The sequence below is a fragment of the Stegostoma tigrinum genome, chromosome 45 (assembly GCF_030684315.1).
Source record: "Stegostoma tigrinum isolate sSteTig4 chromosome 45, sSteTig4.hap1, whole genome shotgun sequence".
NCBI classification, from domain to species: Eukaryota; Metazoa; Chordata; class Chondrichthyes; order Orectolobiformes; family Stegostomatidae; genus Stegostoma; species Stegostoma tigrinum.
Genome location: NC_081398.1, coordinates 4,262,936 through 4,274,915, shown reverse-complemented (window position 1 = coordinate 4,274,915; position 11,980 = coordinate 4,262,936). Strand labels below are relative to the sequence as shown.

Here is an 11,980-nt window from a genome sequence, read left to right as displayed (position 1 = left end):
CCCTCCCACTGTCCTCCCTCCCACTCTCACTCCCTCTAACCCTCCCACTGTCCTCTCCCCTCTCTCTCTCTCACTCCCTCCCACTGTCCTCCCCCTCTCTCCCTCCCACTGTCCTCCGCCCCCCTCACTCCCTCCCTCCCACTGTCCACCCCCCTCTCTCTCACTCCCTCCCTCCCACTGTCCTCCCCCCTCTCTCTCACTCCCTCCCTCCCACTGTCCTCCACCTCTCTCTCACTCCCTCCCTCCCACTGTCCTCCCCCTCTCTCTCACTCCCTCTAACCCTCCCACTGTCCTCCCCCCCTCTCTCTCACTCCCTCCCTCCCACTGTCCTCCCTCCCTCTCTCACTCTCATTCCCTCTAACCCTCCAACTGTCCTCCCCCCTCCCCCTTCCCTCACTCCCTCTAACCCTCCCACTGTCCTTCCCCCCTCCCTCTCCCTCTCTCTCACTCCCTCTATCCCTCCCACTGTCCTCCCCCTCCCTCACTCCCTCTAACCCTCCCACTATACTCCCTTCATCCCTCTCCCTCACTCCCTCTAACCCTCCCACTGTCCTCCCCCTCCCTCCCCCTCCCTCACTCCCTCCCCCTCCCTCACTCCCTCCCCCTCCCCCTCCCTCACTCCCTCCCCCTCCCTCACTCCCTCCCCCTCCCTCACTCCCTCTAACCCTCCCACTGTCCTCTCTTCCTCCCTCTCCCTCACTCCCTCTAACCCTCCCACTGTCCTCCCCATCCCTCCCTCTCTCCCTCACTCCCTCTAACCCTCCCACTGTCCTCCCCCTCCCTCCCTCTCTCCCTCACTCCCTCTAACCCTCCCACTGTCCTCCCCCTCCCTCCCTCTCCCTCCCTCCCTCTCCCTCCCCCTCCCTCCCTCTCCCTCCCTCTAACCCTCCCACTGTCCTCTCCCCTCCCTCCCTCTCTCTCTCTCTCACACTCCCTCTAACCCTCCCACTGTCCTCCCACTCCCTCACTCCCTCTAACCCTCCCACTCCCTCACTCCCTCTAACCCTCCCACTGTCCTCCCCCTCCCTCCCCCTCCCTCCCCCTCCCCCTCCCTCCCCCTCCCTCCCCCTCCCTCCCCCTCCCTCCCCCTCCCTCCCCCTCCCTCACTCCCTCTAACCCTCCCACTGTCCTCTCCCCTTCCTCCCTCTCCCTCACTCCCTCTAACCCTCCCACTGTCCTCTCCCCTCCCTCCCTCTCTTTCTCACTCCCTCTAACCCACCCACTGTCCTCCCTCTCCCTCCCTCTCCCTCTCACTCCCTCTAACCCTCCCACTGTCCTTCCCCCCTTTCACTCCCCCAACCCTCCCACTGTCCTTCCCTCCTTCTCGCACCCTCCCTATAGCCCTCCCACTGTCCTTTCTTCCTCCCTTTCTTCATTCCCTCCCTCTGTCCCTCCCCACACTCATCCTCCCTCCATCTTTCCTTCCCTCACTCCGTCCTTTGTTCCCTCCCTTTAAATCTCTCACGCTCCATCCCTCTCTCTCCTTCTATCCCTCCCTCTGTCCTTCACTCCCTCTCACCCTCCCTCCATCCCTCTGGCCCTCCCTCTTTTTAACCCTCCCTCTAACCCTCCACTACTGCTAGAACACAGAGTTGGAGATGTGCCTCTGGGGTCTGTGCAGGAGGAGATCAACGCTGAGAGGGGACGGCACACCAGGGTTACACACACACTCCCTCCGATAGGATTTTATTACACTGGGAAGGATATTGAAAACGTTGACCAGAATGTTACAGAAACTGGAAGATTTGAGTTAGAATTACTGCAGCGTGGAATCAGGCTTTTCGGCCCATCAAGTCTGCACTGACCCTCCAAAGAGCATCCCATTCAGACTCAGTTCCCTTACCCCTGTAACCCTGCATTTCTCACAGCCGACCCACCCTAACCCGCACATCCCTGGGCACTACAGGACAATTTAGCACGGCCGACCCACCCTAACCTACGCATCCCTGGGCACTACGGGACAATTTAGCACGGCCAATCCACCCTAACCCGCGCAAACCTGGGCACTATGGGACAATTTAGCACGGCCAACCCACCCTAACCTGCACATCCCTGGGCACTACGGGACAATTTAGCACAGCCAACCCACCCTAACCCACACATCCCTGGGCACTATGGGACAATTTAGCACGGCCAATCCACCCTAACCCGCACATCCCTGGGCACTATGGGACAATTTAGCACGGCCAATCCACCCTAACCTGCACATCCCTGGGCACTACGGGACAATTTAGCACGGCCAACCCACCCTAATCCACACATCCCTGGGCACTATGGGACAATTTAGCACGGCCAACCCACCCTAACCCGCACATCCCTGGGCACTATGGGACAATTTAGCACGGCCAACCCACCCTAACCCGCACATCCCTGGGCACTATGGGACAATTTAGCACGGCCAACCCACCCTAACCCGCACATCCCTGGGCACTGCGGGACAATTTAGCACGGCCAATCCACCCTAACCCACACATCCCTGGGCACTACGGGACAATTTAGCACGGCCACCCCACCCTAACCTGCACATCCCTGGGCACTACGGAACAATTTAGCACGGCCAATCCACCCTAACCCGCACATCCCTGGGCACTACGGAACAATTTAGCACGGCCAATCCACCCTAACCCGCACATCCCTGGGCACTACGGAACAATTTAGCACGGCCAATCCACCCTAACCCGCACATCCCTGGGCACTATGGGACAATTTAGCACGGCCAATCCACCCTAACCTGCACATCCCTGGGCACTACGGGACAATTTAGCACGGCCAATCCACCCTAACCTGCACATCCCTGGACACTGTGGGACAATTTAGCACGGCCAACCCACCCTAATCCACACATCCCTGGGCACTATGGGACAATTTAGCACGGCCAACCCACCCTAACCCGCACATCCCTGGGCACTATGGGACAATTTAGCACGGCCAACCCACCCTAACCCGCACATCCCTGGGCACTATGGGACAATTTAGCACGGCCAACCCACCCTAACCCGCACATCCCTGGGCACTGCGGGACAATTTAGCACGGCCAATCCACCCTAACCCACACATCCCTGGGCACTACGGGACAATTTAGCACGGCCACCCCACCCTAACCTGCACATCCCTGGGCACTACGGAACAATTTAGCACGGCCAATCCACCCTAACCCGCACATCCCTGGACACCACGGGACAATTTAGCACGGCCAATCCACCCTAACCCGCACATCCCTGGGATCTACGGGACAATTTAGCACGGCCAATCCACTCTAACCCGCACATCCCTGGGCACTATGGGACAATTTAGCACGGCCAACCCACCCTAACCTGCACATCCCTGTGCACTATGGGACAATTTAGCACGGCCAATCCACCCTAACCCGCACATCCCTGGGCACTACGGAACAATTTAGCACGGCCAATCCACCCTAACCCGCTCATCCCTGGGCACTACGGAACAATTTAGCACGGCCAACCCACCCTAACCCGCTCATCCCTGGGCACTATGGGACAATTTAGCACGGCCAATCCACCCTAACCCGCACATCCCTGGTCACTATGGGACAATTTAGCACGGCCAACCCACCCTAACCTGCACATCCCTGTGCACTATGGGACAATTTAGCACGGCCAACCCACCCTAACCCGCACATCCCTGGGCACTACGGGACAATTTAGCACGGCCAATCCACCCTAACCCGCACATCCCTGGGCACTACGGGACAATTTAGCTCGGCCTACCCACCCCAATCCTCCTAACCTGCACAACTTTGGACTGTGGGAGGAAACCCACGCAGACACGGGGAAAACGTGCAAACTCCACACGGACAGTCGCCCGAGGGTGGGATCGAACCCGGGTCCCTAGCATCGTGAGGCAGCAGCGCTAACCACTGAGCCACCGTGCCACCCTATTTTTAGAGTTATCAGGAGCGGCCAGGACTTATTTATCCCTGGGCTTGGGGGGATGCAAAAACCAAAAGAATTTTGGATCATGTTAATCAGAAACGAAAACAGAAGTTGCTGGAAAAGCTCAGCAGGTCTGGCAGCGTCTGTGGAGAGAAAAGCAGAGTTAACGTTTTGGGGCCCGTGACCCTTCCTCAGAGCCGGGGTAGTTCCAAGGAAGTGCCACTCATTCTGAACCTTAAGTCAGATTTCTCTCCAAAGTTTAGGGGAATGTGGGCCAGGGGCAGGTATGTGGGTCTGGTTCAGTTTGGGATTATGGTCAGCATGGACTGGTTGGGCCGAAGGGTCTGTGTCCACATTGTGTGACTCTCTGGAGCTGTCCCGAAATTAAGCTGTAAATCTGCTGGATGCTTCGCCGTGATATATTGAACATTGAGTTCATCCTGTCTAAGCTGTCTCAGGGAGAGAACAATTGCGTGCGTTCGTCTATTTGAGCAGTATTGCAGCAAAACAGATCACGTGCCTCGGGATAATTTTATTGAAGGGGCTAATTAATTATTACAGAATTCTGACATATGGCAGCTGAGATTCCTGAGCTGTGAATGACTGATCGAGATCTCGGTGAGCTCTATCTACAACCTGTCGAGGGGACGGGAGGGAATCTTACTGAGTTCCAGGAAGAGGGATATCGGGAAGCCCAAAGGGCTGTTGCGGGAAATCTGGAACAAGAACGGGAACGGCTGGAAAAAATCGGCCTCCGCTTTCTCTCCGCACAAGCTACCAGAACTGCTGAGTTTTAGAATTAGAATGAGCTTTATTGTAAATATTTTAGCTGTGGGATGGCGAGGATATTAATTCTGCAGCCGCTGTTGATGGTCTAATAAGTATAAAATATCACACATGTACACGATGTATTTTCGATATTTCTCTCAGGATTACATATCCAGTGACATTACCACTGCACAAGGCAAATGCGATGTCAGCATTCATTTCGAGAGAGCTAGAATATAAGAGCAGGGGATGTACTGCTGAGGGTGTGTTAGGCTCTGGTCAGACTGTATTCGGCCAAGAGGTTCCCTTTCAGTCATGCACTACCAGGCGTAACATGCACAGAGGGTGTGTGTTGAATGCAGGAACACCTTTGTACCTTTACTAACAGACCAGCATCAGCCTGTTTAGGTAACACAGCGTGCGGCTGGAGGAACGCAGCAGGCCAGGCAGCATCAGAGGAGGAGGAGAGTCGATGTGTAGCGTGGTGACCCTCCTCAACGTCGACCTTCCTGCTCCTTTGATGCTGCCTGACCTTCTGTGTTCCCGGCAGCTCTGTGCTGTGTGTTGACTCGGCGTCTAGCAGCTGCAGTTATCGCTATCTCCGATCAGCTTATCTCAGGCTGCTTAGCTACGTCACATTGTCAAATACAGTCTTAATCTTGATCCGACATTAATTTTCTTTCTTATCACACCCACAGTCACATTATAGCCAGGCGCAGTCAACCACTTCATCCAGCAGAGAATTTATTGGAGTGATTGAGCTGAGATAATTTGAGGCTAAAAGCCAATGTGTGCAGAGCAGGAGATAGCCAAATAACAAAGGTTAAGAGCGAAAGCAGGGGTCACGGAGCAAAAGACAGGATAACAGGATTGGCCAAGATTACCAATAGCAGGAGCAATGTTTGCTGCAGGGTTAAAGAACAGAGGAACCAAGAACCATTCGGCCCATCAAGCCTGCCCTGCCACTCAGGACGATTGGGGAACTCAGCCCCACTTATCCACCATGACCCGTAACTCCTTTTCTGTTCAAAATTTGACCTCTCGACATCCAACGAGGAAGCCTCAACTGTTTCTCTGGGTGGGGAATTCAAACAGATTCACAATCCTTTGGGTGAAGAGGTTCCTCCTCGTCTTGGTCCCAAATCTGCTCCCCCAGCCTTATTTTGAAGCTATGAACCCCTCGTTCTAGTTTTACCCGCCCAGGAGAAACAGTCTCCCTGCTTCTAGCTTGTTAATTCCTCTCATAATTTTACAAGTTTCTATAGGACGCACCACCCCTCATTCTTCAAAATGCCAATGAGTACAATCCCAATCTCTCCTCATAAGCCAACCCTCACAACTCTGGTGAATGTCCTCTGCACCCCCTCCAGTGCCAGTCCATCCTTTCTCAAGTAAGGAGAGCGTAACTCTACACGGTGCCCCAGGTGGGGCCTCACCAGGACCCTGTACAGCCACAGCATAACCTCCCTGCTTTTAAACTCCATCCCTCTAGCAATGAAGCACAGCATTCCACTTGCTGCAGGAATTACTTGCTGCCCCTGCCACCCAACTTTTTACGATTCTTGCACAAGGACACCCAGGTCCCTCTGCACAGCAGCAAGCTGCAACTTTTCACTGTTTAAATAATGCTGTTATTCGAACCAAAATGGATGACCTCCAATGTGATACTCCATCTGCCAGACTTTGCCCACCCTCTTAACCTGTCTATGTCCCTCTTTCGGTGACGTCTGCGAACGTTGACAACTCCATATTCTCACCAAACGTTGGAAGTGATCTCAACACTGATCCCTGAGGCACGTCACTAGCCAATGATGACCAACCAGCAAAAGACCCAGATATCGGCTGCAGTGGCCGTTTGGTCGGCCAGAAGTTGTATATTCCTGGAAGGACAATCAGGCTGTCAAACACTTCCATCAGGACAATGGCAACCTCGCCAAACTACAAATGGCCACAACAATTTGTACGACAACACGTCCCCGACAACACGTCCCCGACAACACATCCCAGACAACATGTCCCCGACAACATGTCCCCGACAACACATCCCAGACAACATGTCCCCGACAACATGTCCCCGACAACACGTCCCCGACGCCACGTCCCCGACAACACGTCCCCGACAACACGCCCCAGACAACACATCCCAGACAACACGCTCCAGACAACACGTCCCAGACAACACGCCCTCGACAACACGTCCCAGACAACACGCCCCCAATAACATGCCCCTGACAACATGCTCCCGACAACACGCCGCCGACAACACGCCCCCGACGCCACGTCCCCGACAACACGTCCCCGACAACACGCCCCAGACAACACATCCCAGACAACACGCTCCAGACAACACGTCCCAGACAACACGCCCTCGACAACACGTCCCAGACAACACGCCCCCAATAACATGCCCCTGACAACATGCTCCCGACAACACGCCGCCGACAACACGCCCCCGACGCCACGTCCCCGACAACACGTCCCCGACAACACGCCCCCGACAACACGTCCCAGACAACACGCCCCAGACAACACATCCCAGACAACACGCTCCAGACAACACGTCCCAGACAACACGCCCTCGACAACACGTCCCAGACAACACGCCCCCAATAACATGCCCCTGACAACATGCTCCCGACAACACGTCCCCGACAACACGTCCCCGACGCCACGTCCCCGACAACACGTCCCCGACAACACGCCCCAGACAACACATCCCAGACAACACGTTCCAGACAACACGTCCCAGACAACACGCCCTCGACAACACGTCCCAGACAACACGCCCCCAATAACATGCCCCTGACAACATGCTCCCGACAACACGCCGCCGACAACACGCCCCCGACAACACTTCCCAGACAACACGCCCTCGACAACACGTCCCAGACAACACGCTCCAGACAACACGTCCCCGACAACACTTCCCAGACAATACGTCCCCGACAACACGCCCCCGACAACACGCCCCCGACAACACACCCCCGCCAACACGCCCCCGACAACATGCCGCGGACAACACGCCCCCGACAACACGTCCCAGACAACACGCCCTCGACAACACGACCCGGACAACATGTCCCAGATAACACGTCCCCAGCAACACGCCCAAGACACGACGTCCCCGACAACACGCCCCAGACAACACGTCCCGGACAACACGCCCCCAATAACATGCCCCTGACAACACGGCCCCGACAACACGCCCCCGACAACACTTCCCAGACAACACGCCCTCGACAACACGTCCCGGACAACAGGCCCCAGACAACACGTTCCTGACAACACGTCCCTGACAACACGTCCCGGTCAACACGGCCCCGACAACACGTGCCAGACAACACGCCCTCGACAACACGGCCCCGACAACACGTGCCAGACAACATGTCGCTCGACAACACATCCCCGACAACACGTCCCGGACAACACGGCCCCGACAACAGGTGCCTGACAACACGTCCCCGACAACACGCCCCCGACAACACGTCCCAGACAACACGCCCAAGACACCACGTCCCGGACAACACGTCCCCGACAACACGCCCCCAGAAAACACGCCCCCGACAACATGCCCCCGACAACACGTCGCAGACAACACGTGCCAGACAACACGTCCCCGACAACACACCCCCGCCAACACGCCCCCGACAACATGCCGCCGACAACACGCCCCCGACAACACGTCCCCGGCAACACGCCCAAGACACGACGTCCCCGACAACACGCCCCAGACAACACGTCCCGGACAACACGCCCCCAATAACATGCCCCTGACAACACGCCCCGACAACATGCTCCCGACAACACGCCGCCGACAACACGCCCCCGACAACACTTCCCAGACAACACGCCCTCGACAACACGTCCCGGACAACAGGCCCCAGACAACACGTTCCTGACAACACGTCCCTGACAACACGTCCCGGTCAACACGGCCCCGACAACACGTGCCAGACAACACGCCCTCGACAACACGGCCCCGACAACACGTGCCAGACAACACGCCCTCGACAACACGTCCCCGACAACATGTCGCTCGACAACACATCCCCGACAACACGTCCCGGACAACACGGCCCCGACAACAGGTGCCAGACAACACGTCCCCGACAACACGCCCAAGACACCACGTCCCGGACAACATGTCCCCAACAACACGCCCCCAGACAACACGCCCCCGACAACATGCCCCCGACAACACGTCGCAGACAACACGTCCCAGACAACACGTCCCCGACAACACGTCCCCGACAACACGTCCCAGACAACACGCTCCAGACAACACGTCCCCGACAACACGCCCCTGACAACACGTCCCAGACAACACGCTCCAGACAACATGCTCCCGACAATACGCCGCCGACAACACGCCCCCAACAACACTTCCCAGACAACACGCCCTCGACAACACGTCCCGGACAACAGGCCCCAGACAACACGTTCCTGACAACACGTCCCTGACAACACGTCCCGGGCAACATGTCCCGGACAACACGGCCCCGACAACACGTCCCCGACAACACGCCCCCGACAACACGTGCCAGACAACACTTCCCCGACAACACACCCCCGACAGCACGTCCCAGACAACACGTCCCAGACAACACGCCCCCGACAACACGTCCCGGACAACACTTCCCAGACAACACGTCCCTGACAACACGTCCCGTACAACACTTCCCAGACAACACGTCCCCGACAACACGTCCCCGACAACACGCCCCCGACAACACGCCCCCGACAACATGCCCCTGACAACACGCCCCCAGACAACACGACCCCGACAACACGCTCCCGCCAACACGCCCCCGACAACACTTCCCGGACAACACGTCCCCGACAACACGTCCCCGACAACATGCCCTTGACAACACGTCCCGGACAACACGCCCCAGACAACACGTCCCCAACAACAAGCCCCTGACAACACGTCCCAGACAGCATGGCCCCGACAACACGTCCCGGACAACACATCCCCTAGAACACGCCCCCGAAAACACATCCCCAACAACACGTCCCAGACAACACGTCCCTGACAACATGCTCCCGACAACATGCCCCCGACAACACGTCCTCGACAACTCGTCCCGGACAACGCGCCCCCGACAACACGTCCCCGACAGCACATCCCCGACAACACGCCCCAGACAACACGTCCCAGACAACACGTCCCAGACAACACATCCCCAACAACACGCCCCCGACAACACGTCCCGGACATACGCCCCCGAGAACACTTCCCAGACAACACGTCCCAGACAACACGTCCCAGATAACACGTCCCCGACAACACGCCCCCGACCACACGTCCCGGAGAACATGTCCCAGATAACACGTCCCCGACAACACGCCCAAGACACCACGTCCCCGACAACACGCCCCCCAGACAACACGTCCCAGACAACACACCCCCGATAACACGCCCCTGACAACACGGCCCCGACAACACGCTCCCAACAACACGCCACCGACAACACGCCCCCGACAACACTTCCCAGACAACACGCCCTCGACAACACGTCCCGGACAACAGGCCCCAGACAACACGTCCCTGACAACACGTCCCGGACAACACGGCCCCGACAACACGTGCCAGACAACACACCCTCGACAACACGTCCCCGACAACATGTCGCTCGACAACACATCCCCGACAACACGTCCCGGACAACACGGCCCCGACAGCACGTGCCAGACATCACGTCCCCGACAACACGCCCCCGACAACACGTCCCCGACAACACGCCCAAGACACCACGTCCCGGACAACACGCCCCCGACAACACGCCCCCAGACAACACGTCCCCGACAACACGCCCTTGACAACACGTCCCAGACAACACGTCCCAGACAACACCCTCCAGACAACACGTGCCCGACACCACGTCCCCGACAACACGCCCCCAGACAACACGCCCCCGACAAAACGTCCCAGACAACACGCTCCAGACAACACGTCCCCGACAACACGCCCCCGACAAAACATCCCCGACAACACGGCCCCGACAACACGCCCCCGACAACATGCCGCCGACAACACGCCCCCGACAACACGTCCCAGACAACATGCCCCAGACAACACATCCCAGACAACACGTCCCCGACAACACGTCCCTGACAACACGTCCCCGACAACACGCCCCCGACAACATGCCGCCGACAACACGTCCCGGACAACACGCCCCAGACAACACGTGCCAGACAACACGTCCCCGACAACACATCCCCGACAACACGTCCCAGACAACACGTCCCAGACAACACGCCCCCGACAACACGTCCCGGACAACACTTCCCAGACAACACGTCCCTGACAACACGTCCCGGACAACACTTCCCAGGCAACACGTCCCCGACAACATGTCCCTGACAACACGTCCCAGACAACACGTCCCCAACAACACATCCCCAACAACACACCCCCGACAACACGTCCCCAACAACATGTCCCCGACAACACGCCCCCGACAACACGTCCCCGACAACACGTCCCCGACAACACGCCCCCGACAACACGCCCCCGACAACACGCCCCCGACAACATGCTCCTGACAACACGCTCCCGCCAATTTGCCCCCGACAACACGCCCTCGACAACACTTCCCGGACAACACGTCCCCGACAACATGCCCTTGACAACACGTCCCGGACAACACGCCCCAGACAACATGTCCCCGACAACAAGCCCCTGACAACACGTCCCAGACATTTCCCCGACAACGCGTCCCAGACAGCACAGCCCCGACAACACGTCCCGGACAACACGTCCCCGACAACACGCCCCCGACAACACGTCCCCAACAACACGTCCCCACCTGCTTCTCCTCTCAGCGACCGAGCAGCAATAAGTAGAACCAGCGAAAGACTGAGTGAATTGCCGTGGCTGTTGTAGTGTTGGAAAGGGGTCAGCTGTTTTACTTTTGGAAACACAGCAAGCTCCCACCAACCTTGACAATCTTACACCAACAAATAACAATGTCACAGGCAGACTTGTTCCCCAACAACTTATCCATCACACAACGGAGACGCGATACAGAAATGTACCAAGTCCTGCTACATAAAGTAACTCACTGTAGCATGCCATCCAGATGATTGTTTCAAACTATTAAGTGAATCTCCCTGAATGCCCCGAACTGCAGAAAGTTCCCAGAAAAACCACATAAATGTATGAGAGCAGGGTTCACCTGCAGACCACTCACTTAAATCTTCTGGAGGCTTTCTGAGGGGATCAGCATGGCTAGAAGCAGAGACCAGCTGACTGTCCATACAGAGAGAGAGAGCAACTTCACAGAGACTGAGCCAGAGCCAGAGAGAGAGAC

At 57.4% G+C, this 11,980-nt stretch overlaps 1 protein-coding gene across 4 annotated transcripts in view; it reads right to left on the bottom strand.

Annotated features, from left to right (window-relative positions):
- LOC132207324 (galactose-3-O-sulfotransferase 2-like) overlaps positions 1-11,980 on the bottom strand; it is a 146,536-nt gene that overhangs the window by 70,585 nt on the left and 63,971 nt on the right. The window contains exon 1 of one of the 4 annotated variants that reach the window (XM_059642557.1): positions 11,861-11,975. The exons of 1 other annotated variant lie outside the window; for it this stretch is intronic. The gene's annotated coding sequence lies outside the window, so the exon portion shown is untranslated. Of the gene's footprint in view, positions 1-5,037; positions 5,059-6,418; positions 6,483-11,860; positions 11,976-11,980 lie in introns of those variants that run through there. 2 more of the 4 variants (XM_059642558.1, XM_059642559.1) reach the window with 2 other exon arrangements.